Source organism: Pseudonaja textilis, chromosome 3, assembly GCF_049901715.1.
Source record: "Pseudonaja textilis isolate UNSWEBS1 chromosome 3, rPseTex1.2, whole genome shotgun sequence".
NCBI lineage: Eukaryota > Metazoa > Chordata > Lepidosauria > Squamata > Elapidae > Pseudonaja > Pseudonaja textilis.
This window is the reverse complement of record NC_141992.1, coordinates 67,096,491-67,124,041: the sequence shown is the minus strand read 5'-3', so window position 1 is coordinate 67,124,041 and position 27,551 is coordinate 67,096,491. Positions and strand designations below refer to the sequence as shown.

At 36.6% G+C, this 27,551-nt stretch overlaps 1 protein-coding gene and 1 long non-coding RNA gene across 3 annotated transcripts in view; one reads left to right on the top strand and one right to left on the bottom strand.

Moving 5' to 3' along the window:
- Window positions 1-27,551, top strand: part of NEGR1 (neuronal growth regulator 1) — a 529,658-nt gene that overhangs the window by 192,229 nt on the left and 309,878 nt on the right. The gene's annotated exons all lie outside the window — the stretch shown is intronic.
- On the bottom strand, window positions 3,469-27,172 carry LOC148126154 (uncharacterized). The gene is made up of 3 exons (XR_015742893.1): window positions 27,151-27,172; window positions 6,342-6,442; window positions 3,469-3,834 (listed from the first exon to the last, which is right to left on the bottom strand). It is a non-coding gene; the product is annotated as an uncharacterized LOC148126154 (long non-coding RNA).

Genomic DNA, 27,551 nt, shown 5'->3' with positions numbered 1-27,551 from the left:
CTAACTAGTTGGCCACTTTATTCTAGTGCTAGAATGAGGCCTTAACAAACTGACCAACTGTTGTCAGCATTATAAGGCATGATGGAATATACTGATAAGGTAGATTGCCAGGAGGAAGGGCCACATTCCAGAGAAGTAAGAAGAAGCTCTGCCCAGAGAGTATGTGTGAGAGAAAGAGGGTGAAGACAGTCCCTCCCTAATAGTTGTCAGAGTATACTGTAGATGCAGACACTTCAGCCTGGCAAGATTTTGCCTATAGGTGTGAAACAATTCAGAATTTAGCTTATAAGAGCTGTCATGTGTCATTCTTGGTTTTGGCCCTTACATTAGGAAATATATAGCCATAGTTTAATCCTTAGTTTCTAGGGTGTTTTTTTTTTTGTATAGTGAACAAATCTAGATATTAACATTCACACTAAACTGTAAATCTAGTAGCTGTAAATCTTCTCTCAACAGCTATTCAACTCCAATTCAGGAATTGGTGTATTCAGTACAAGTCTTTCAAACATGACTTGGATGAATTAGTGTCATGGTTTCAGAGAAAATACAGCCATAAATGTGGGGTAGATTTGTCCAGAAATCAAAGTCTTTATGTAAGTATGTATAATCTGCTTTAAATAGTTGCAGACAGGTGTTATATTTGCATGCTCCTGAGCTCCAAATTATTTCAGTAGTGCTGCACAATCCTTTGTATTGATATTTTGAGAAAAGTGTTATCTATTTAATTTACTTGGGTAGGTTCCTTTTTCCTGTCGTAAAAAAGTTAAAATTACTGGTTCAAGCATATTTCTTCTGCTTTTATTTATATTTATATATAATTTTCCTTTTTTTTTCACTTGAAGACTTTATTTATATTGTGGCTATGTGTCTATACTGGCATCTTGTCGCAACTATAGGAAAGAATAATATAATTTTGCATGTTTAAGTAAATAAAGAACATTGCATGGTTTTTGTTCAACCTAAAAATTAAACAATGAAAATAATGACAAACATACATTTCCTGCTGTAGTTCAGCATGCCTTTGTAAGGCAAAGATCTATTGTGATTGCAATAATCCTATGCAAATGCATACCCTAGCGTAGTTTATGGACATTAATGCAATTATATCAATAGAAAATAAAATTATGAATAAAAGAATGGAGTGATTAGGGTCGTCAGTATAGATATAAGAGTAATAACTTTATCACATTGCAACACTTGAATCTGCTTTTTGATACTTCATCAACAACTATCAAAAACAACCATGATTGTGTCATTGTTTTTCCTAATTTCCTGTCTTAATTTTTTAAAATTCATTTTCTGGCCTAAATTTATTACACCACGTAGAAAGAATAAACTAGAAGAGTTATCTGAATGCCCAATTCTCTTTTCTATGTTGTCTAGTTTCATAAAAAGTGAAGTGTTATTGGTACAAGATATGATCTCATTAAGAAACATAATTGTTCCCCACCACCACCCATGCATGGCTTGGATACTTCCCAGTGTGCTATTTACAAAGAAGCAGGATTTCCTTTTATTTTCACAATACTTTCTGCCTTCTCTGCAAATTACCTAGTGAACTTCCTTAATAGCGTAATTTGGGGATTAGCAATCAGCTCCATAGGTCCCTTGGTTTTCTTTATTGTGGTGTCCAGAGGGTAGCCAGAGTTTACCCCCTGACTATAACATTAATTTTTGGCAACATGACTGAAAAAAATCTCTACTGTGCTTTCTGGTAATATGAAGAATATCATAAATTAGCTTTTAAAAAAACAAAAAAAAAACAACAAAGAAATTTTGACAATCACCATCCATCTCAAAGAAAGGGATGTTGAAAAAAATGTAAAGCCATATGCAATTAGTATATGGCCCCATCCACTTCCATGTTTTCCCCTGTGGGGCTCTTCTAAAAAGTTAAGTACAAAAGGATGACTAACTTTTGCCTAGAAAGCAGTAACGTAAGTTATACTCATGCAATTTGCCTGTGATGGAAGTGAAAACTATTCTTTGAAGAAGAAGGATGGGAAGAGCGATGGCATGTTTGAACCTGGGTATTGGAGAAGGTTCCTGAGAATACAATGGCCAACCAAGGAAATAAAATGATGGATCATTGAATCAGTGGGATCATTTAATCAAACAACCAACAGTTTTCACTTGTGACTCAAATTATCCTACTTTTGATATATTATGCAAAAGCCAAGTACTCTAGAAATCCTTTAATACTGGGAAAGAATGAATGAAAGAGAAGAAAATGACCACCAACAGCAATGTGGACTCAGTTTTAGTGATGATGGGTGCATCATTGGAAGACTTGAAGGACAAGGTAGGCACAGATCATCAAGAAGAAAATTTACGTTGACTTAATGGGACAAGTTGATTGATTGATCAATCAGTCAATTGTTTTTACTTAGTCTTCCATTTATATCATATATTATTGACTTTTTAATTTCCAAAAGATTTATAGCATCACTGACCATATAAAATTTACACTGCCTTTTATGTTTCAACAGAAACTCTAAAGTATAATTTACAAGTTTAAGCTGTAGTCCTATATCAATGTATATAAAAGAGAGAAATGAGCTAGGTATTTGACAGTGTTGTCTCTTAGTGCTTTTTTTCTATTCTAATGGTCCCAAATATTTTACAAAGATCAAAAGTAATGGAAAGGAAAAAATATTTTAAAACTGCAAAGACTTTTTCTGAATGCCCTTATTAATTTTTAATTTACACTACTTCAAATACTAAAATCTATTTTCTGATGTATAAATGCAAAACAATTTTACAAAAATAAAACTATTAAAAAGAAAGAGTAATTACTGACAAGGGAATGTAAACATAAAAAAGTGTTACTTTTTCAGAGTTGCATGAAATATGCTAGAATTAGCATTGCAAAATGTTACGTGCCAAAATAAAAAATCAAAATGACAAGGTTGGTCATGTGTTACTCAGAGCTAGTTGAACAAGGTTTATGATATTGCTCTCTCAAAAGCTGGGAATCCTTTTGGTGTACTCACTGCCCTATTGACTGGCAGGTTCATTTCCTCATCTGCTTGGCCTGGTTTCTGAACTGGTGTAGGAAAAAGTTTGCCTTTTAGTCTTAGGTAACTTTCATTTCTATTATCTGAAGGCTGGGTCAGGAAGAATTTCTGTGTTTAGGTCTTCCATATATGGTCATAATGAATTTATCCTAGGTAATCTCAGTTTTTTGTCAGGATTCCGGCCTGTGCATGGTAGAAAATGGCACTGGTAATAGTTTTGTTGACCTTAATCAGAATGTTGATGTGGGGAAGTGTACCCTGATTCTGACAGATATGTCAGCATCCTTTAAGATCATTGATAATAATATTCTAGAGATGTTATTTTAAACTCCTTCCTTGGTCGGTACTTCCAATTGGCTATAACAAAGGAGGAAAGATTGGATTGTTGGCTGCTTGCCAACTTTCCAACTAACCAACTCCAAAGCAATAAATTCCAAGACAAGCATTTTCTCAAAGTTCCATTTTATTAGAATTGTCATATTGGCACATCTGGGAAAACCCAAATCTGAGAGTTCTGGGTTTTCCCTTCCCAAAAGAAAATCAAAGATCCATCCCCTGCACCCATCAATCCATCACATGGCCCAATCAAATCGTTGTTCCAACTGGAGATAATCCTCCAGACACTCCTTTCCAGGTGCAGGGTACCTTGTCCTTGACTCTCTGAGAAAGAATGTTGTTGAGTCTAATCTTCCACCTCACTATGAAATCCTCCCTCCCAAATTTGCAGGCATTAAATGTGGCAGCTTCAAAGCTTCTAAGTAAAAATGGCTTCCAAGGCTGACAAGCTCCCCCCACCCCCCCAGGAGAAAATCACGTCCTGGAATGAGAAAAAAACAGGGGGTTAATTTTGTCATCAAAAAAACCAATTTAACCACCTTTCCTCCTCCCCCCAGGAGGACCCTTTGGTTTGTCTGTAAATTTATCACAAAACTGCTTCACTAGTGTATCTGCTTTTACATCCCAACTTTTTACCCAAGTACCTTCAGACAAAGTGTACACCCTAGTATTAAAAGGAGGGTGATTTGGACAATTACTGGATTAATCACTTTCACTATGGGGAAAGGTGCTAAAAACTTTAGTCCTAATTTCTTACTGGGCAATTTTAACCTAAGGTGTTTAGTAAGGTTAGGTTTAGTAAGGTTTGGACCTCACTTCCCTGCTGTTTAACATTGTTCTTGCTCAGGGGATACTATCGACATCTTGACACAGGGTCTAGATGGGATAAAATTAGCTGAAGCTAAATGAGATGGGATAGCTATTTGTGTTTTGGCACAACTCTAGTGTGGTTTTTCAGCAGGATGGCCCATCTGGAATTGAAGATCTTTATGGATTAATTGTTATTGCCTTATTGGCAGCAGAGGTCATAACCATAAGAACCTTTACCCTGCTTTGGCTAGGTATATCAGTTGTGGCATTACTTGAAGTAGGGAGATCTTACATTAATAGCTTATGCTTGTCTATTACAGAACAATCCAATTACTGGCTGAAACTCACAACCATGGGCATATTATATTGAGCTTCAGGACCTGCATTGACTTTTTATTGGCTTCCCAAATGTAATACAAAGTGCTGGTAACTGACTTTTAGGAACATCATCTCCACCCGAGAGAAGCTATTCCCCAAGATAGGTACAGTCATTTTGAAAAAATGGTTTCTACACTCTTCAATCTCCCTGACTTCATGGCCACTGAAAACTCCTTATAAAATACTATCTTGGGGAATAGGATTTCTGTAGAAATTGTTCCTGCCTTTTCATTGTTAGGTCTCCACAATCTGCTAAAAGCTTATGGAGGATTTACATTGATGGTTGTTTGAGACATAGTTTGGTTTACGAATCTTTGATGTTTATTTTTATTATGACTGTGGCTATTTTAACTGTACTTTTATTGTGTACATGAAAGTTCTTAGAGTCCATGACCTGGATGACTGAGAATCTCTACAGACTTTTAGCTATGCAATTTGGGATGGACACCCTTTGAATGGTAGGAATGGATTTCCAGAGGAAAAAAATTGCAGACTACAGGAATCAGGAGTACTACTCAGGTGACCCTGAGGATACAGATAAACCTCCAAGTGCTTTAATGATCCTCTAAAATGATGCAAATGACCAGCTGTTTGCAAGGAATATAAATCCTTCCATTACCCACTATCCTGTGAGAGCTGCAAAAGGTTATTGGATGAGAAGCAAAACATCTTAAAAAATAACAGTAACAAGAAAGTCTATTTGCCTGCTGAAAAAGCACCATTGGGACAACCATGACCTGAATGACTGAGAATCTCTACAGACTTCCTAGAGTCCAGTTAATTGCAGCTGGCATAAATCTGATCAAATCAATTCATCAATATCTTTGATTAAAAAACAATTATTATTATAAACAAACAGAGAAAGAGTGAAGAATAGACCATCTAATAAGAGGTGCTGTAAACATATTTAGCTAGGTTTTTATGTTATTAGGGATGAATTAGCTTAATATAGAATGTTTTGTTAATGATTTAATTTAAATATCTAGTGTGCTTTTCCCCTGCAAAAATAATAAATAATCCCTCCTGAATTGTTCAAGATACAAGCTCTATAAAAAAGAGAAAAACTATGACCTCTGATAAAGCTGTGACTGGTTCCTGAAACACTACTATAGCAAGCTAAAAGCTGTAGAAAAGAGGAATATAAAAACAATCTGTAAAAACAAATTAAGCAAAATACAGTCAAATACTTGTTTAAAAAGAAATTCCTTTAACTGTCAGAGTATCAGAAGTTAGGAGAAGAAATAAACTACTGGAGCAAGGTGCTATCATCAAAAAATACTTCTGCCATATTGATAACTGTGCTTCAAAAGACAACAGTACACATAAAAAGATATTAACAGCTGATTTAATAGATGAGTCTTAATTAACAAGGCTTTGGTGAATTTCACAGATGGAATGGAATTAAAAAGTGCCATTTGTAAATGTGTCAAGTTGCCCATAGGAGGTTAGAAAAAAATCCTTAAATAGTGCTGAACTCTTCTCAAGCACATATAGGTGAAAGCTGGAGAAAGATACTAAAGCTTGAAATTATAAGAATATGTCAAAATTGGTCTAGTGTTAATCATTATCCATTAATATGCATACAAAACATGTTGACTTACTTTGAGCCTTGGGTAACCTTGTCAATGTTATACTGCTGTTTTAACACTGTTCTAAGTAAGGCAGCACAAAAACTTCTCTATCCTCTTTTTAAACACTTTTCCACAGGCAATCGTATAATTCAATTTCACTTAAAACAACAACAAAACCTTCTTTGTAATAATACTTCTGCTCTTATGTAGCATTATATTTGTTCCTTACCCCCAATGGCGATCTCCAGGAACCTGTCTGGAATTTCTTTTTGTAGACTTCAGCATCAAAGATTGTTCATGTACCACAGTTAAGAGAGTTGTTGCACCATTCTACATATTAGAATAAAGAAAATTTCTTAAAATCAGTCCACTGGATTGTGACCAGACTCCAGATGAATCATTATCTGCACAGTACTCTGCATTTTTTACCCAGAGGAACAAATATATCTGTTTTGTTCTTGAATGTGGCAGAACATACTACTGTTTTACAGCCTATTGAGAGGCTCATTTTTGTGTAACTCTGTTGAACATTAAAATACCATGGTATTGCTTCACTTCAGGGATGCTCATCAATTTTGTTTTCTTTAAAATTCAAGCTAGCTAAAAAGTGAAGCGAAAGTATAGCAGATACTTTTGATAGTGGCGCCTATTAAGTGTTCTAGCTTTAAATTACTTTGTAACTGAAAATTATTACAAGGGTTGAGGGTATGTCATATAATAGATACATCTCCATGTCGTTGGGCTGCAGGCAACGGTATGCTGCCTTCCAGGACAGTCTCTATATTACAGATCCTTGCCTGCACAAAATAGTTTTACAATAAAACTTGTCTTTGGTTGTGTTTTTGACATACTGGCCTCTATCCATAATTCAGGGACTTGTACTATTTTTTGGCATTGGCATAATTCAGACTTGTTACCTAGTCTACAAATTTTTTGTGTTATTTATTCTGTGAAAATCTCAATTGACCAGAACCACAATGGGTGGCCGAGATAAATAGATATGAGTCCAATTAGCGATAATCATGTAATACAGAGATATTTTACTTAGAATGTAAGAGGATTAAATGGTAAAGAGCACTAATAAATGAGTGAAAGTAAAATGAAATGAAAGAAAAGTTGATGTGTATACCTAGGAAAGTGAAAAAAGATACAATAAATCTGAAGTACGAAATCTAATCTTGGAGATCATAGTTGTAGGATTTATACTGGACAATGAAAATATAATCAATCTAATTTTAAACTGGAAGGAAAGTAGAATTGCCAGAGGAAAATATGAGTCTAGTATGAAAGATATTTGATTGCTTGATCTCCCAACAGAATGAATAGAAAGTGGAAATAAAGAAAGGAGATGTGACAATTGTTTGTAGGAAAAAATATGCAAAGTGCCACAGAGGTTTTGGAACCATGTTAAAAAATATAATGAAACAGAATAGTTGATCAGATAATAAAGTAAAGACACTATGTATCTAACAATGCATATATGACTGGAAAAGCTGTTCATGGTTTTTTCAGAGGGTTGTTGATTAAAATAACACCATCATTGCTCTTGGGAGATTATTTTAATTTAAAACTAATGGCAATGTTTTGGTGGGGTTCAATATCTTGGCATTTATTATTATACTGTGGATATTTTTATTTTTGTAAACTGCCAAGAATCCTAGGATTGTCCCAGGTTAAACGTCTAATAAATAAATTACTAAATAAAGATTTGCTTTTCACATGGGTGGCATATAATTTTAAATAAATGGATGGATGGATAAATAGATAATAGATAGAGATATCTGGTCTGTTACAAAAGGAAATGGAATGGCCAGTTTCATAGTGACATGTTTTCTGATATGTACAAAGGAACAAAGTGTATTCAGTTAAAAAAAGGCATTCATCACATTTGGGTTAACTTCTTTGGATGTTTATTGACAAAATAGAAGACTTTCTATTTTGGGTGATATGAAGCTTGTTACTTTAGTCACCAATAGCTACATGAGAGCATACATTGCTAGTATGGAAATCCTCAAAGAATAAAGACTAAGAGAGTAGAAGCAGACCATAACACTGGATTTTTCCCGAACTATTCATTGCTGATGCTGTCCTTTACAATACATGGGGAACAACATCACAGAAAATGAAATAAGTTTTGTTAACCTCATAATCAATTACTCATTTAAGTCTTTTCTGAAGAAGTTTTTTTCTTACCCTGAAAATGGCTAATTTCATATACAATAAATAGTTAGTGCAAAGCATTCAGAAGGGTACTTCTTTGGGAATCCCTTGAAGGAAAGAATCTCTATCTGCCCACACATATGCAGATAGATAGAGAAGGTCTCTGAACAGCTTGTCAAGCATTCAGTTGCTGACAAAGTGCAGTTTGGAAGGCACCTCTTCCAAATATTTTGCAGAGCTCTTCTGATTAATGTCAGATCCTTTTAATAATTATGGAATGTCCTGTTAATTACATAAGCATACACTTATGGTTGAACAAGAAAGCCTGAAGTTTTTCCAAAAATCTGTCAAGTAACCAAGTAAATATGTATTATTCTTATTTAACTTTTTCAATCAATACAAAAATGATTTATTGAAAGTATTGCTTCACAGTAAATTGCAAAAAATGCTTATACAGTAGTTCAAGTAACAAAGCAGTGCAAACATGGTACATTCTGACAGTACTTGTAAAGTACTGGCTGCTATGGCAACAGAGTGGTCTAGTTAAACATACCTTTAATTCTGAGAAAAATACACTGGACTTCCCAATTGTCATAAAGTAAAAGAACATGGTTTTCAGCAAATCAGTGTAGAAAAGAATTGCCAAAAGGTAAGAAATATTTGATTGCCATATAATTTAAATGCTTTTAAAAGGAAAAAAAATGGCTAAATAAGAATTATATATAATAAATTTACAAAACTGGAAGCCCTTTGAAAGGTCCAGATGAAATTGCAAATATGATGCAAAAATAAAAAAAAAATATGGATCTTTTTAAAACTAAAAATTGACAAGTATCCAAATGTGAGGCCCCAGTTTCTCCGTGTCCCTCCAAATGAAGACTAGTGCAGACAGATAACAGATAACAGATAATCAGAGTTGGAAGGGACCTTCTAGGTCATCTAGTCCAACCCCATGCCCAAGCGGGAGACCCTGCACCATTTCTGACAAATGGTAGTCCAATCTCTTCTTGAAAGTCTCAAGTGATGAGTCTCTGGCATTGCCACTGAGAGAACGTATGCGACTGTTATTTGGGGATGATTGCATAGGTGTTCATTTTATGTGCCAGTGAATTTTAAGATTTCTTGCTTGAATGTGCCTTGTGTTTCCCCACCTCCCAGCGGGAAGCTGATCAACCAATCAGCACACAGTGCATGCACTTCCGCATAGCACACAGCTAGGACTTGGGAGAATGTAAATGATTGCCCATTTACAGCCATATGCAACCCAACTTACCCATCAACCCCTTTGCAAAATAGGTATGTAAGAGCTGTGGTGGCATAGTGGTTAAAATGCTGTACAGCAGGCTAATTTTGCTGACTGACTGCAATTCGATTCTCTTTGGCTCAAGATTGACTCAGCCTTACATCCTTCCAAGATTGGTAAAGGGGGGACCCAGATTGTTGGGCACAATATGCTGACTTTGTAACTGTTTAGAGAGGGCTATAAAGCATCATGAAGCAGTATATAATTATTATTATTGTTATTATTAGTAGTAGTATTAGTATTATTAGTATTAATAATAATAATAATTTGCGGTCACAGACAAAAGCACAAGTACAACAAAAGAACATTGGAAAATTAATTATGAACAATTGGTCACCAAAAACTTGACTACGGGGAATTACAGCATTCTCCTCTGATGGTTACAGCTCTTAAAAAAAAATTGGAAACCTGAGAAGTGATATATGAGGAGCCATCCCCTAGACAATACAAGAACAAATTACTAACATTGGGTCTAGAAGGGTCTGTTTCAAGGAGAGACAGTAACTTAGATCTGCCTGCGTTATACATAGGACAATATAAAAGGACATGCTCCACAGTTTTAACCTCAGCTCTGTCACAGGGGCATAGCCGCTCATTAATCGGGAGCCTCTTAAATCACCCATCCAGTGGTGCTGAGGGCAAGACATTAAAGCGAGCTAGGGAGAAAGCTCTTCTATACTTGGGAATGGTTAGAGTGTAAAAATAGGAAGCCATCTTCAGTCCGTAATTATTAAATTGGCTGAAGATCACAGGAGAGCAAGTTTTGTTGACTCTGGTTCATAGATATTGCAAGTCAATGTCCACAAGCCATTGGACTACCCTAAATTGGGCGTCCTTAAGGCCATAATCTCCCAGGACATCCCCCGTAAAACCTAGCAGGTGTAATTTCTTCATCAGCTCCCTCTCCCAATGAGAAATATGAGAGTCAGCAAACTCCAGGGAGAGGTAGCTACCAGGAACTGCCAGAAAGAGCACCCGAAACCACCATTTAAAAGTGTTAATCCATGGCATACATTCGACTGATCGAGTGCCCAGTTCCAGGTACATCGGAGCAAAACCAACACAGGGAGGAAGACCCAGAAGTTTTCTGAGAAAGACAGCCTGGGTTCTTTCAATACAATTCTTGAAGCCCCGTATCCATATAGGAATTCTGTAAAGAGTTTGAGCCAAAGTTTTGGCTTTGTAAATCTGCAGAGTAGAAGGAATAAACTGGCCTCCTTTGGTATAAAAAAATCTTAAAATCTGCTGGTGACTACAGGAGGCTAAATTCAGCACCTGGGTTCGATGCCTAGTCCAAGCACCGGTGTTCTGAAATTGAATACCTAAATACTTAAAATGGAAAACCTGCTTAACAGCATTACCATTGATAGCCCAGTTATACAATTTCCAGGCTCTAGAAAACACCAATACTTTGGATTTGTCATAATTAATGGACAAATGGTTCTCAGCACAGTAAGACCCAAATGCAGAAAGTAATCTTTTCAGATGTGGCCTTGACAATGAAAAGAGGACCGCATCATCAACATAAAGGAGAAGCAGGATCTTTGTAGTTGACAGCTTTGGGGCGTGGGACTCAATACATCCAATGTGAAAGGCCAAGTCAGATAAGAATAAATTAAACAAGAGGAGCCAGAACACAACCCTGCCTTACTCCGTTCTTAATCAGATAGGATTAGAAAGTTCTCCCTGCAAACCACAGCTGACCTGACTAGAGGCCTGGTTGTACAAGGATCTAATTAGGAACAGAAGATGTCTATTGATAGAACTTTTGAGCAGTTTAGACCACAACAGTCCCCTAGGGATTGAGTCAATGCTGACTTTAGGTCAATAAAAGCAGTAAAAAGTTTGCCACCGGGTATGGTAGTATATTTATTGACCAGGTGCGCTAAGACAAAACAGTGGTCCAGTGTAGCACAGCTTGCTTTAAACCCAATCTGTTCAGCACCAATAATATTGGACTCCTCAACCCAAGTGAGGAGTCTACATTGGAGATATTTAGCATATAATTTTCAATGATGGAGAGCAGGCTTATGGGGTGATAGTCAGCTGGATTGTTCCTATTTCCTCATTTAAAAACTGGAACAATAATTGCTAAGGTCCAGGAGGTAGGGATCCTGCCAGAGGTATTGATATGCATGAAGAGTCTTGCTAAGAGAGGAATCCACCATTCGGGATTGGATTTTAGCAGATCAGTGGGTATAGCATCAGGACCAGGGGCTTTGCCTGATTTGAGTTTGGAGATAAGTTCGGTTATCTCAGCATGAGTCATGGGTTGCCAGTCAGGAACTGCAGGAGGCAGCTGTGGCCCAAGCATGGTCAAACTTGTTGATGCCTGGAAAATTGTCAAGAAATGGTTTTCCCAATCTTTCTTGGAAATGCAGCAGAGAGGGAGTTCTTGATGACCTGGCAAGGAGCTGGCAACAATTTGCCAAAATAATTGAGTGTTCTTCTGCTGGATGGAGAGAAGTAGATCCCGCTTCTCTCTCTTTAGCTTTCTTTTTCTTAGCAATTAGTCCTTTATACTCCCGCTTCAAGCGGTAGTAGTCCTCTGGTGGGCATTTATCCCCTCGATTACAATAGAGCAGGTAAACCTGATTAATCTGATTCCTGAGCATCAGACACTCTTTGTCAAACTAAAAATTACTTCTTGAATGATATGGACCACTTGGCTTATGGATGGCTCCTAGCTCCCTTTGAACACTATTAATTAATGATTCAAAGGCCGAGATTGTCCCTGGGCCACTACTTGTTAGGGCCTGATTATATAAGCTGAGACACTCCGGAGACGAAAAAAGGAGTGAAACTTTCTTTCAGTATTAGAGGACCATTTGATCCTCCTTGTATACAAGGCCACATAGGGATCTAATATCTGGGGACCCCTAGGGAGATGTATATTTGAGGAAAGCCCACTGATTGTAACCAGGGGGTAGTGGTTGCTCTCCGTAAGGCACTCCACATAAAAAGCACGGACTGCCTTTCTAAGAAGCTGAAATACCAGCACAAAATCAATAACACTATTCCCATGTAAACTCACCAGCTAGATCACCTAGGGTACTCCCATTAAGAATTATCTTATTGTGTTGGGCTGCTAAAAGGGCTAACTGAATGCCAGCAAAATTTGTTAATTCATCCTTAGAATGTCTGGCTGAAACCAAGTGTCCTGTCGCCTGGAGGGTTTTCTTGGGAGTAGAGTGCCTCCATCGATGGGGGAACTTGGACTCCCAATCGGGCATTAAAGTTGCCCCCTATAAGGATGTACAGCACTGTGAATTTAGTTTCCATACAAGTAATGTACTTCTCCAGCACGCCCCATTGAGCCTTAGTATCAGCTTGCCTCTTCGTTGGGGGAAGATAAACATTGAACACTAACAGTTTGCTGCATCCTCTCTTAATTAGGAGTGCCGTACCTAAAGAGCCACAGGGGGGCAGCTCCGCTGTCTCCACTTTCAAAGAAGTAGAGACCAAGCAAACTAGACCACCCTTAGGCCTTCCTGTCATAGATTGTCTGGTGGCGGCCAAGGAAATGACTGTAAACCCTGTAAGGGATATCTTTTTGCATGCCCAGGTCTCCTGAAGCAGGACCACATCAAATGAGTGAATATAGTTGGCAAATTCTGTGGTACCACACCTTCTCCTCCAACCTGCTATGTTCCACGAAAGGCACTTAAGTGTGCAGGGTTTTGTTTTGTTTTTTGCCAGATTTAATAGTCATTCTGTGTGATTATTTTTTTCCAGAGCGCCCTTCGTATCTGAAAAGATACACCCGTTGTTAAGTGGCAGGGTCATCCTCTTAGGAGGCAAATCCAGATAAGGAGGGAGGGGAGGGGAGCCTTGTTCATAGGGCTATAAAGCTCTAAACACACTCCAGTTCGTACTTGTGGCATTAATTAGTTGCTTAGCTGGCAAGTACTCAGCAGCATCAACAGATGAAGTTTGAAGTAGCCCTGGATCTTCAAATTTACGAATTAGACATTCTGGAGAAAGCGCCAAGGGAGCTTCCATTGGTAAATCAGTAGAGACTCCCTGGAGTCCAAGGGAATCCTTATCAGGTAGTGAAAGACTCCAGAGCTTGGATTTAACTGCATCCAGACACTTTATGTTTTGGGTCCTTTTGGTTGTGGAAGCGCACAAAAGGAGTCAAAGGGCTGTGTCTCCTTCTGGTTTCAGAAATTGTCTTGACATAAGTCAGTCTCATAAATAGATGGAATCCCAGAGGCATTGACCTGGGGCTTATTTACTAAGGAATCTTGGGTGCCCTGGGCTGGTGTAGCTTCCTTTGGGGCCATTTCTTCCCAGCTGATCGAGTCAAAGGAAGCTTCCTGGTAAGATGTTACTCGCTGCGGGGGATTAATTTGACCAGTTGTAGGAAGAATAGTCAGGCTACCATCTGAGAGGACGCCAACTGAAGGTTTTGTGGGAATAGGTGTATAATTAGTATGTGATGTAGTATCCAAGATGGCATTCAAGGCACATTAATATGTGCTGCTGAGGATCTTTTGGGAGCAATAAATCTCCTGCCACTCACAAATTGTCGATTATTCAAGAGTGGCTTAATCGACACATCTTTGAAGACTCTTCTTGGCAGAATGCCAAGGGATCTTAACAGGGATCCTCTTCTGAAAAATAGTTTGGGGGTGTTAGAGTTGTCAAAACTGAGTAGCACTCTAGTGAAGTATTCAGGAGAGGGTAAAAGTTCAACCTTCTTCAAATCATTAGCTTTTAGCCCCAATAACTGTAATATATGGCCCCTTGCCAGCTGTGTTGAACCCCAATGAGGTAAATTGCCATTAATGGGATTAATGATGAGGGCCACCTGTTTTGACTGTAAGACCAGGTGACTGTTTGCATCAGAAGATGTAAAGTTCAAACTATTGGTAGGGTTACGTTGGCCAGTGCTTTTGCTGAGGCTTGGCAGGGAGAACCCTGCCACCGCATCAGGCTGCTGAGTGGTCAACCCAGGGCACCCACTGGTGGTCCAGGAAACTAAGTAGTTTAAAGTACTTAATATTTTATCCAGCTGGAGCTGTATGCTCGCTGTAGTTTCTGCAACCAAGAAACATTGCTGAGCCAAAAGTTCTGTAAGGGTGGGCTCATTTAAGGATTGGTTGGGGGCTGTAGTTTTAGATAAGCCTTTGTTCTCAACTCGGGGGGGTGACACCCTCAACCGTCAGAAGCTCACGACAACCAGCAGCAGCCAGACAAAAGGGAGCAGGAGCTTTCAAACCGAGAGGACAAGCTAAAACAAAGTCCTCAATCTTGGATTGCTTCAGATAAGGTTGAGGAACTGGGTCAGTGAGAGATCTGCTGCTTTTCCTTGTCTTCATTATATTAAGGAGCACAATAGAGGAGGAGCTGTATAATATAGCATAGAGTCTAGTCACTGAAACAAGTCCTAAATCCAGAGGAAAAGGAATTGGGAGTCAAGAAGAAACAAGTCCTAATGCAAACAATAGCAGAGCTCCTCACAAGTATGCTGAGGATCCTGCCCTCCCGACAGAGCAGGGAACATGAGTAAATAAAAATGATAAAATAATAAAAATAGTGGATAAAAATAGAAAAATCAGAAAAGAGAAATCACATCGAAGCTAGGCATTGCTAGACTTCCAGCTAAAAGAGTAAGATCTGTAGAACAACAACAACAAAGAAGCAGCAGCAAGGCCCTCCTACAACTGAGGCCCAGCTCGGGCTTTTTTAAAAATTTTAAAAATACAGCTAAACCGTAGCTGAAATATAACTAGAAGTACATTAGTGATCACACTGCAAAAATTTCAAAAATGTAAAGGGTTTAAAAATAAAAATAAAAATTGGAAGACTAAGATATGATAGAAAAATAGCCTTAAAAGCAGGTAATAATTAGAATAATCTTAGTTAATCTTGGTTCAGCAGAGAGTCTGCTTGCCTGCTGCTCCCATCTCCAGGTTGTTAAGTCCATCAATCCATGAAGCAGTATATAAGTCTATTGCTATTGATATTGCTATGTGGCTATGGCTACAGGCAGTTGTGGGCAATTCTAAATCAGCCATGACCTGATTGGCAGTGTGTAACTCTTTTATACCCACTTTAGTTCTAATCAAGTTTGAATTTAGAAATAATTGCCGTTTAGTACTCTAGGATGAATACCTAAGAGCACTGTTGGTTGCCAGTTCATTTGCAAAATGGATGCAGCCTCCGAGCACACAGTTAATACTGTCTCTATGTCTTCTGCATCATGATTGCCTTGTCTTCTCTTTGATGCAGTTGTGATTTATTTTATTTATTTTTGAGACTGGAAAATTTCAATTTGCAACACTCTGCAGAGCTTCAGAATTAACTAGCTTGTACAGAATGATTATCATGACCTGGTCTCTGTAGTCATTGGAGAGTATGTCTGACTCTTCCTACTTCCAGTTCTTGATTTTCCATTTTAAGTGCAGGAAGGATTGCAAAAAGAGCAAACTTTTAGAATTCTTATGCTGCATGTTAAGCGAAAGAGATGTTTTAATTTGGGGGAGGAGGGAGGGCTGTAGATTGAGGGGAAGAGGAAAGGATTTTTTTTCTTAGTGGAAAGGAAGAACATGTTGTAGGTATCTGTTGATTTTCAGTGACTACTATAGATTCACAGCACAGAAAAGCTTGAATTATTCTATTAACTAAAATTCTGAATGTAACCTATTCAATTCCTCTTTCATTTAAATTATAAAATTAGAAGACAAGGGATAGGACATCTGGGATTGTCTTGGACTACAAAGATAATCAAGACTCTAGAACAGTGGCTCTAGAGCAGAGGTGTCAAACTTGCATTGCCACGGCAGCATCATGTGGTATATTGGGACATTTTCCCCCTTTTGCTAAATTGGGAGTGAGCATGGCCAGCATGTGATGCATCCGGCCCATGGGCTATGAGTTTGACAGCCCTGCTCTAGAGCATGGCTGGCTGGAGAATTCTGGAAACTGAAATCCACACATTTCAAAGCTGCAGAGTTGATAAAGATGGTTCCAGAGGGCCTTTTATAAACTTTGCCTGGTTATATGGGGGTTCTTGGAAAGAGAGAAAAGTGGAGCTTTTCAGAGTACAGTTGCTCAGTTGCAAATGAAGACCAAGCAATTTCAAATATATAGAAATATTTGTGTAGCCTCTGCTTTGGACGTCAATGCATTTCTAGACATAAGACATTTCCTTAAATTTCCTACTTGCCATGGAACTAAATTACAGGAAGGAATCCTGCACCTAACACAACTGGTACAATAAACCCTTTCAGATCTTTCTCTCTGCCAAGACTCATCAGAGTGGGAAGCAAAATAAATCTCTTTTTTTTTGGCTCTAGTGGTGGTCTAATTATTAATAAACTCTCTCTCATGGTTAATGCAATTAGCCAGTTGCAATGCATTGTTCAATGGATATTAAAATCCTGGGTATTTACATCTGGTTTTACCAGATTAAGGCAAAGTTGGCTTAAGCTTTTGAATTGTCTATTTATTACTGTTGTTTTCTATTGTGTTTTTGATGACATTAGTTTGTGCTAATTTGCATTGGTTTTGATATTTGTTCTCCTGTTTGAGAAGCAGAAAAAATAATATACTTTTTGGTCTTCCCATTTCTATTGTACATTATTGTAGTTTATGCTTACATATTGATTTACAATCATAAAAGTAGTTTCTGTATGAGTTAAATACAAAGCTTATAATTTATATAATGAAATACATTTCTTTTATGTCTCAAAACATTTATTAATGCATATGTTTAGAAATCTGAAAGTTTTGCCAGTTTTGCATCCATAATGCAGAGATAGTCCTCAACCAAAGACCATGAATGAACTTGAATTACAATTGTATCTCATACTAGTCAGGTCATCATGTGGCTAGAATGATTTTACATTTTTCAGGTGGTTTTTATAGAAGCATTGTAGTTCTTAAGTGAACCCATTGTCTGCAATGGGAGGTTTTTATTGGAAGCTGGATGTCAACCACAGTTTCTGGCAAAAAAAAAAAAAATGCCATGGTTATTACTTAAAAAAATATAATTTCAGGAAAACTTTTGGAAAGAAAACAAAACAAATCAATACCACCGTGTAGAAATTTCACTGGATTTTTTTAAAATTCTGTGATTCAGCAGTGTATTCATGCTGTGAAGGCAGTAAAATTTCCAAGCTACCAGAGCAGTGAAATAAAAATCAAAACATTAGATAAAGTTAAAGTTCAGCACTTGTACCATTCAAATGCATAGGCCAATATTTAATTGAGAAAAAGAACATAATGAGAACAAATGCTAAATCTGAGTTAGTATCCTTATAAACTGTAGGTTTGCAGCCTCAGTTCTTTCAGCTATTTTATTTGGAGTGATTATTGGCACATCTACTGATTTTTGTCTAGCTTTTTCACTAAAAAAGAAAAAGAGAGAGAGCAAGAACCTCTGTATCTTGTTCATGGCTCAGTGGTAATAAACATTCCTGACATGCTGAGCCCACTAATATTTCCAGAGCTCTTATATTACTTTTTTGCCCCTTCTTTCCATGATGAGCTAGAGTATTCATCAAAACCTGCTGTGCAAAGATTGATATTCATTGAGATGCCCAAGATCACCTGGAGGGGAGTTTATGAAATAATAATAAAAATTACTGGAGGGAAATATAGCCTCTTTATGTCATGTACTTTTCCTCTTCACCTTGGTTTTCTACTTCCACAATAAATGCACAAATAGAACATCTCCACCACAGCTTGCAAATATAAAGGAAATTATAGCATGGAACAGTAAAAGGTAATTTCCAAGTAAGAAAAGAGAGTGATGGTTTGAATGGTGGTTATTATTATGAAACCTACAAAATAAGGGTAAGGAGGACACATCATTATCTATTGTCTGGTCCAAGTAGTCTACTTTCAGGGTCAAAGGACAACCTGTCTTCATTCTGAGGCAGAAATTGGTTGGACATACAGTTAATGGATTGGTTTCCTCTGCAAGATCTCATATATGAATTTGGTTTATGGCACTGAGATCACGTGGCATACTTCATTCGCGTGGCATTACAGGGAAATACCAAAGAATTTAGGAAAAATGGAATACGGAAGAGAAAATGAGGATGCTGGCTCTGGCTCATTTGTCTTTAAAGATATAGCTGATTCTATATGACCTTGAAAATAAATATCAGCAACACTCTGTTGATATACATACCGATATTTGTGGTTCATTTTTAATATACCACTTTATTTCTAGGATTACATGATTATGCATTTGGATGTCATTGGTCATTTGAAATGGAGGAACCCCATGTGAGTGCATTGTCATGAACAATCTCTGGAGTAGTAGAAAATCAGCCAAAAAGACACTGCTTCTTTTAAGTACCTTTTTCCCTTTGGTAGAGGGAGATCAGGCCCTTAGTTTACAAGTACTTCCTAATTTATGACCGGTCATTTAGCAACCATCAAAGCCAGGGATGGGATCCGACCAGTATAACTACCGGTTCTGTTGCTCTGCGTCACGCACTCATGCGCAAGTCGTGCAAGTTGCGCAAGTGCAATTTCTGACCTGCTGAGCTGCCCGGACATCTGAGCAGTGCTGTGTGTGGGTGCGCAGCAGTTGGAAAAGCCTTTTTTTCCTGATTTTTCAACCGCAGTTGTGCTGCGCAAAACAGCTGTGGTGGAAAAAGTAGAAAATAAAGGACAGGTAAGAGCCCGGGCGGGCGGGTAGGTCAAAATAGCAGTAGACACAGAACCGGCTCTGTGTTTGCTGCTCTTCAGAGCAACCGGTTCTGTAGACCCAGACAGAACTGGTAGAATCCCACCCCGATCAAAGCTATGATGGACACCCTTCCCAAAAAAGCTACTTACCACTTGGTTTTGAAATTCCAATATTGGCCCCCTGTCATGTCACTCCATTGTGGGTACTTAGCAACTGGCCTGCATTTATGACTACAATTTATGACAGTTATTATGCCAGAAAGCAACATTTACCTCAAATTTCCAGCAAAACCCTTCCCATAATGAAAAACCTAATGACCACAGTGTTCACTTAATGGCCACTGTGAAAAATATTGTAAAAACAGGTCCAGTTACATGGTGATCTGTTTTACAACCAGTATGACTTAACAACTGCAGTTGCCAAGTATAATTGCAATTGTACCTCAAGGGCCATCTCTGTTAGTAGCTGAGTAATGATGGGGCATTAAGCATAGAAATGAAACACAGAATGAGATGTTGCTGAAGTTCTATTTCAATATATTATTTGTTCTCACTGTGCAAAATGTCCTTCATCAGAATGTTAGTGGGGGAGAAATCATAACAATTGGCGGTCATACTGAATAATCTGTGTTACTCTTTACAGACCAAATCATATGTGGGTGTCTCGGGTATTGGAACAGATAATAAGGATATAATATGGGCAACTGTTTTCTTCCTGATTTTTTTTAACAAATTTTTATCTTGTAGCTTTTAAATATATGGAGATAAGTGGGCTCTACTTCTTGTTTCCTTAACCTTTGACTTGATTACCAACTGTTGTCCAGGTTGGGACTGGCTCCGTGGTGTAGGGAAAATGTCAGTACCTACTTTTGGGTGGACTGTGTTACTTGCCCATTTATGCCTAAAGGCAACATTATAAGATCTCTAAAATTATAAATGAATTCCCAACATTACATTTCTAGAGAATACAGTTAAGACGTTTAGACAAAACAGCTTGAGAAAATACTTTTATTTTTATCCTGCTTTTATTATTTTTATAAATAAGTGAACATATCTAATACTCTTTCCTTCTTCTATTTTCTCCAGAACGATAACCCTGTGAGTTGGGCTGAGAAAGTGACTGGCCCAAGGCCACCCAGCCAGTTTTCATGCCTAAGCAAGACCACAACTCACAGTTTCTAGCCTAGTGCTTAACCACTGGATCATACTGGCTCTCAGCAGTGGGATCCTACCTGTTCCACTACTGGTTTGGTGATTGTGCACGCAGCTTTCTACACACTAGCTGAGATCTGCAGCACCAATCAGCTGAGAGGATAAAGAAAAGAAAAGCACAGGGGTGGGTGACAAGGCCAATCCTGTGCTTTTCTCTTCTTTCTCCTCTCAGCAGATCTCAGAGGCTTTTTTTCCTCCTGTCAGCTGATTGGCAGAGGCTTTATTTTTAAATACTGGTTTGGATAAACCACAAACTTGTAGCATACCACCACTGCTGGCTTTCTATATGGTGGCTTTTTAAAGCACCAGGGAAACAGCTGGCATTCTTGGATATTACCTAACTCTGGTAATGGTTTAAATGTGCTAGTAAGAACTGAAATTAAACATAGACAAGATGAAGGTTATTTGGATCAATAGGAAAATCTATTTAACTTCTACTTGTTCTGGATGGAAATGCCCTAAATCTGGAAGATATGTTTGTACACTTAGAGTACTCCTTGGTCCTGGATTCACAAGTGACAGATGTGGAAAGGGAAACTTTTGCACAGTTGTATCTAATAATCTAGTTGCAATCCTGACTGAGCCAAGTGCATTTGTTGACAGATTTATATTGTGTTACATATTGTCATGACCATTGTTGTTCCCCCCGAACATGTCTGGAAATTGCAGTTGGTGTACAATGTGGCAATTGGATTACTAGAAAATTACTAACAGTGGCATGTGCAGAAAGATTTGCACAGGTTGCTAGTTGCTTTCCCAGCAGTATTTATAATACTGGCACTAACTTTTAAATTCCTAAACAGCTTGTGGTTTGACTGAAACCATCTTTTGCATCATAAACCTATACAGTTGTTAAAATCTGAGAGAGGATCATTTAAAGATTAATTGGTTTTCACAAGGAATTTTTTGCATTCCAAAAAGTTCCTTACCTGCATTGCTCTCAGATTATGAAAAATGCAAGAGTGTTTTTCTTCTCACATGTTTTAAATTGCTAGAATAGAATAAAATAGAATTTTTAATTGGCCAAGTGTGATTGGACACACAAGGAATTTGTCTTAGTGAAAATGCTTTCAGTGTACATAAAAGAAAAGATACATTCATCAAGAGTCAAGAATCATAAAGTACAACACTTAATAAAAGTCATAGGGTACAATAAGCAATCACATCATACGAGGAAACAGTCAATATAAATCGTAAGGATACAAGTGACAAAGTTACAGTCATACAGTCACAAGTGGGAGGGGATGAGTGATAAGGAGTGATTAGAAGATTAATAGTAATAGTAGTGCAGACTTTGTAAATAGTTGGACAGTGTTGAGGGAATTATTGGTTTAGCAAAGTAATGGTGTTTGTGAAAAAACTGTCCTTGTGCCTAGTTGTTTGGTGTGAAGTGCTCTATAGCGTCGTTTTGAGGGTAGGAGTTGAAACAGTTTATGTCTGGGATGTGATGCTAGTTTTATTGTTTGCAAGAATTTCATATTTTTAGTGTTTTTATACTCAAACTATATTTTTTAAATTTTGTTAGACACCATAAGTCACTTGCCAGACAAGAAAATGGACTTTGCAATTTGGAAAATAATTAAATAAAACAATTCCTTTTTTTCCTTCACAGTTACAGCTGATTTTGTCCTTAGTGGGAATAATATCCAAACACATAACTGCATGCCTATTACTTCTTAATTTCTAAACAGAAACTGTCAGATATAAAATATGAATTCCTGGCTGCTATGTATTGATCTTTACATTTCCAAAACAGAGACATTGTTAGCAGTGTTTCTTTGGAGAAGAATGCAGCTGAATTTTATATTGACTGCTAATTGACTGCAACAATTGTTTCAATATTATAGGCACTGTCAGAACCTCATTTCAATAACACTTTTCAATTTTTTTCTACTTTCTCCTTCAGTGCATTATGGTATAATTATGTACTTTGGATAATTGCTGTTTGCTTACTGTCAAAATACAGAAAGTGTGTGAATTTTCTCAAACTGTTTCTTTGTTAATATCATAAATGAGTATGGATAACATCAACTCCTATGATTTATTGAGAACACAACATAATTAAAACAAAAGGAAGACAGACATACAGAAAAGAGTCAGAATAGGGTTGAGCACTAAGTGATGGGAAGCCTCCAAGATTATTTTGGTGCATAATTGATCTAATTTTACTGGAAAGTTTGAATGGGGAGTGGACTGAATTCTTCTTCACATGGTGATGGCTTGTTATCCTACAATAGGAAATACTTTCTGTAGAGAATGTCAGTTATAAGATATCGTTAATAGCACTTTAATTTTTGTGTAGGTTTTTTTCTTACATAAAATGGAGAAAAGGAAGTGTTTTGACTTTCTACAACTCTATTTTCTATGTAAAAAAACAACAACAATCCTCTATACAGTGCTCAAGTTGTAGATAATAGAACATGTACTAGCTAATCTCAAAAGTCAGTGCTATTTATCCCGGGATAGATGAAGAAACCCTTCAAGATTAGTTTCAGATTTGTAATTGGGGTCAACTGCACGTAAGAAGTGCTACTCTTCTCTTGTGCGCAATTTTAGAATCTGCAGACAATAAGAATTGAAAGAGAAATTTGGATCACTCTGATAAGTTTCATGTTCCTCTGATAGGTTGTATTTTTATTTGTGTAGGAGAGGCTCATAAATCTGCATGTATACCTACAGAATCCCAGTCCTATTTTTCTAAAAGTAAACGTCACCTTTATGAGATACTATAGGAATACTGCCTGTCAAAATAGAAAATGGAACTCTGGTAAAGGATGTAGAAATTCTGAACAGCGTCCAGGTAGATAGAATGCAAACGAATAGACATAATACTTATTTTCAGGTTGTACAGGTCTTTTAAATGTTGTATGAACATAACCAAAGAAATCAAACTTTTGCAGCATGTAAGGGGTATTACAACTCCTACTATTATTTTGTTTGGTTGTTTTTTTTAAAACTTCAGTTCTTACAACATACTCATTGTAAAAGACATTCAGACTCAGGAATGATAGATCGTAAAAAGGCCAGATAAAAGTCCACATAAAAGAATAATAGGAAGAAAGTGTTCAAGTGAATGTTTTTTAATATAGTTGCAGGTTTTGCACTCTAGTTTTCAGATGTTTATTGCTTCTCACTTTTCCCCCCTTGTATTTTAAGCTGTGTATAATTTTTCATAAATGAGAAGACTATTTATAATGTATCAATTAGCAATTAAAAATATAACTTCAGAAAGAATATTAAACTGCATTTGTCATCTGTTAAATCTGTGCACACATTCGCATTATAGATATAATAGGTTGTAGAAATAATGTTGTTAAGATTCCTTATATTAAATTGATCCTAAAAACAAAATATAAAGGAATCTATCCCTTGGACTGATTATGAATGATCACACAACATACTTGGAGTCAATTCTGAAAACTGACTTTCTTATAATCACGTTAAGGAAACTGAGAACACTTAATTCTAACTGAAGTTTTCTGACACACATTTGCTAGTCTTCCATTTTCATTCTTTCTAGGGTAGTAAACTAGCACCAGTATTTTGCTATTGAAGCAAACTGATGTGTTTTATGAAAACCAAATCTCCAACTAAAAAAATAGAAAGAGTAAAATCCTCAGTAGATAAATAAAATTAACAAAACACAATCATAGTGAACCAAAGGGCTGAAAAACAAGAATAAATTATTTCAACAAGATTATAAGAAATTTAATAGTTAAATTCTTTCAAGAAAAGCCAATAATGCTAAGGGTCAAAAAAGGTAAGACTGTAATTCTACAATTTTGATTTGACTTTATTCATACATTTTGAAACCTGAAATAATTTATTCTTGTTTTTCAGTTCTTTGATTCACTATAGTTGTGGTTTTTAATATTATTTACTTATTTCCCAAAGATTTTACTTTTTTATCTTTTTAGTTGCAAAGTTACTACCCTAAAAAGATTGAAAATGGAGGAATAGCAAATGTGTGTCAGGAAACTATAACTAAAGCTTTAAGATAAAATCTGGGAGAAAAAAGCTTCAGTATAAATATTACAGTAAAAATATAGAGAATATAGCCCCAACTCTCTCTATGCTCAATAGTTTTACTGTAAATATATTAAATGTCAAATAAAACAGACTTTTTTTAAAAAAATCAAATTAAATTACACTAAGCTGGAGTCAGTGAGCCCCAAAGGCTTGTGTAAATAGCTAGAACTTAATCAGATGTTGAAATGAACCTAACATGAACATCAGCTGAATGTCCAAAAGAAAATCCTTTCACTAGTCAAGATTCCCACATCATAGAAGATTGCATCTCTGGGTAATTACAGCTGCCAGTGTTATGATGCCAGGTGAATATTGGAAGAAACTTTCTCTCCATTATACTGTTTATTAATACTAGCATTGTGAAGCTTTATCAGAAACCTTGTGGACATCACTAATATATGCTACTGTTAGCACCAGTCTTTTTGGCTATTAGCTGGGACTTTTGAATTACCCCCACAGGCAGCCTGAGGTAAAGCAGATTATGCTAATCTACCTGATCATGAAATAGTATACCCAGCTACATCTGCCCTGGAAAGGCCATAAGGAGTAGTTCAATCAAAATGCCAAAGAATTCTACAAAAATGGCCAAATCTACAAAGAATGTAGAGTTCCCATAGGATCCAAAGTATTAGAATAATACACTGATATTATAATTGTAGGAATATTCTTTATTTCATACCAGCCACTTCTGCATTATGCCTGGGGTTGTCCTAAACCTGTTTTAATTACTCTTTGACATAATCTTCTGAAATGTCAGAAATATGTGCAGATAGTGGCCACTTTGCCAGTCTCTGTCATTATCTTTACCATAGAATACAGAGATAGAAGCGTGGGACCATGCACAGTTAGAATGTTTTAATTCTCATTAACTTACCTTTCCTGACAGGAAGTGGATCAGATTAAGTTAACTCAATTATGTTAAATAATACATAAATATAAAATATTTTGCTTATATCAAAATTCTAAGCACATTAGCTAGTATTAGGTGGATGGTACTCCAATCAATACTTAATAGGTTGAAAAGTGTTCTGTTGCTGCTCTTGGTAAATATGAATCCTAACCCTTTAAATCCTGAAATGAGTTAAGGACTATCTGAAGGATTTTTTCTCCCATTTTGAATATATTGAACCAGATGACACCCTATTCAATATCTGGCATCTTTTAAAAAGGGGTGGGGAGTGCATCATTCAGAGAATTTGTGGTGACCTCTGTTTATCTCTGCCTTTGGAAGCATCTCTATCAGGGTTTTTATTGTTTTTTTTAAATATCTTTTAATTTTGTTCTTGTTGAATGTAACATTTTATTTAGTGTACTCCCTTTGAATATACAAATTGAATAAAGCAGAGGTGGTATTCAACAGGTTCTGACCAGTTCTAGAGAACCGGTAGTGGAAATTTTGAGCAGTTCAGAGAACCAGCAAATACCACCTCTGACTGGAGATTTGACAGTATCCTTCCCCTGCCACGCCTCCCAAGCCACGCCCACAGAACCGGTAATAAAAAACATGAATGCCACCACTGGAAAAAAGGAAGGAATAAAAACAAATAAATGGCCATTGATTAAAGCCTGGATGCCTTAAGAAAGGAAATGTTTATCTTTTGAGTGGGAAAATGTATTTTTTCCTTTTATTCCAATAATTTACATTCAGGTTTGTGATAAATGACACTAAATGGACAGAATCACTTGATTCTGTATCATTCCTAGCCCACCTAAGTATAAAGACTGAAGCAATGTGCTTTGGAAGTAAGGATGAACAATGCTTTCTATTGTTCAGTAACTTTAATTCCATTCTATTACATTTCTGCATTCATCTGAAATTCAAATAAAAACCTTTTGAAAGAATTATCAATATTAATTTTAAAGTCTTTTAAAGTGTGTATTATTTTTCTCTCTTTCTTTGATGAAGCTGCTTTGTAACACATATTGCCACGAATAAAACACCTTTCTTGTAATCTTTTGCTTCAAAACAATTTTTCCAGGTTTTCTCCCCATATTTATTCATGTAACCATTTCAATGGTAACTGAAATATTGTGAAACCTAATATAATGTTAACATGAAAAATTCATATAATATTCATATAATATTATTGATCTTTCATGAAATTCTTCCAATTCCCAATGATCTTGCTGATCTGGACCAAGTTATGGGAAAGGAGGAACTGGAAACCCTCCCTCCCACTCAAGAAAAGTTGTCAATCCTTGTTGTGAATAATGACCTAATTCAATTTTCTCAGGTACAGACTGAAAGCAAACTGTCTACCAGAATGTGTATTTCTCCAAAAGTTGTAACAGTTTTGCACTAATTATGCTCTAGTTGTGCACTAATTCTCCACAAATTGTTCTGCATTGTTATAATTCCATAATGGGATTGTGCATATTATTCAAAAGAGCTGCTTCGCAATACGCATTATCTAGGAAGCAGGAAGGAGTCTTCTATATAGGAAGATAAGGTGAAATGTATTTTATGTGTAGTTTATCTCTTACTTACTGTAGGTCACAAATTCAAGAAGGATCCATCTAATTTTATAAAACTGAAACAATACACCTTAATCAAATCTGACATAATGTATTTTTATTTTACTGATTTTTTTTTTAATGCAACAGGGTCTGATCTGACACGTCAAATGTTTGTCAGTTCAAATATTAGTGGTAGATATTGTTTTCCATTGCATTTTGTCATTACCTTTATTTTTGTTCATTCAGAATCAGTTGAGAAGTATGCTTTGGTCTAGGTGCACTGACATTTGTGCTACAAATAATTAAGGAATGAAAGAAGATAAATAGATAAATGAAGGGAAAGATAGATGCATAAATATACCATGTTAAGGTTTGATTCACAGCAATTCTGTAACATGACATTTCCCTTACTAAAACTTAATTCGGCACCTGATTGTCCAATCTTATACTGTAGATGCCTTCTAAGTCACCTTAGAGTCAAATTCTATAGCTTGTAAATGCATAGAATCTAATTTTTTTTTTCATTTTACTGGCAATAGCAATGTGATTTGCCATTGGTCATAATGTCTGATTTGTTTTTCAGCTCCTCAATTTAGCCTATAGCCTATTACTTCATTATGGCCTCTG